Genomic DNA, 961 nt, shown 5'->3' with positions numbered 1-961 from the left:
TAAAGGGTCATATTCTCGCTCAACTCAAGGAGATTCCTTTTTATGGGAAAGACCACGAAGACCCCTACAAGCACTTGGATGAAGTAAATGATGTGGCTGACTACTTCAATGTACCAAATGTGCCATGCGAGACCCAGCTACTTTGCAAGCTTCCAGTCACGTTCAAGGGTGCTGCAAAGGATTGGCTCAAGTCACTTCCTCCTGGATCAGTCACCACAAGGGCCAAGATGAAAGAAGAATTCATAGACCACTTTTGCCCGCCTTCCAAAATAGCTAAGTTGAAGAAAGCTATTGCCAACTTCGAGCAACAACCCGGGGAATCTCTTTATGAAGCTTGGGAAAGGTACAAAGGTCTTCTTAGAAATTTCCCACACCATGACCTCAATAGCCAACAAGAGGTCTCCATTTTCTATGATGGAGTCAATGTCACCACAAGGCAATTGCTCGATTCACAAGGCTTGCTCACGAAGAAGGCACCCCCGGTAATGAAGGAGTTAATTGAAGAATTCTCTAAGCATTCTAGAGAATACCACAATCCATGAAATGAAGTAAGTCGGGGGGTACTGAACTCGGCAAATGATAGCATGGCGGCGGTGATAGCTAAGCTCGATAGTCTAGATAGAAGGATGACAAAAATGGATCAAACAATCCATGCTATTTGAGTTGGATGTGAGAATTGTAGAGGGCCCCATCTCATAAAAGATTGTGACTTGGATGAAAATGGAAACAAGAAAGATCAAGTGTTCTACTCAAACGACGATCAATACGACGAGAATTGGCGGAAACCGAAGAAGGAATGGCTCCCATACGAAGAATACACGAAGGCTAAGGAGGAGAAATACAAGCAGAAAGAAAGGGGATTTTATCAAAAGAAAGAACCGGTTATGGAAAAGAAAGCCAATTTAGAAGAAATGTTCACTAGATTCATAGCCGCGTCCGAGAAAAGGCACAATGATCATGA

General features: G+C 43.3%; 1 non-coding gene across 1 annotated transcript; it reads right to left on the bottom strand.

Annotated features, from left to right (window-relative positions):
- Positions 1-275: 275 nt before the first annotated feature.
- LOC145096430 (small nucleolar RNA R71) lies at positions 276-382 on the bottom strand. Its single transcript, XR_013703840.1, has one exon. It is a non-coding gene; the product is annotated as a small nucleolar RNA R71 (small nucleolar RNA).
- Positions 383-961: the final 579 nt, after the last annotated feature.

This window comes from Lactuca serriola, chromosome 3 (assembly GCF_051521515.1).
Source record: "Lactuca serriola cultivar US96UC23 chromosome 3, Lser_US96UC23_V15, whole genome shotgun sequence".
Lineage (NCBI taxonomy): Eukaryota > Viridiplantae > Streptophyta > Magnoliopsida > Asterales > Asteraceae > Lactuca > Lactuca serriola.
This window is presented reverse-complemented; position numbering and strand designations above follow the sequence as displayed.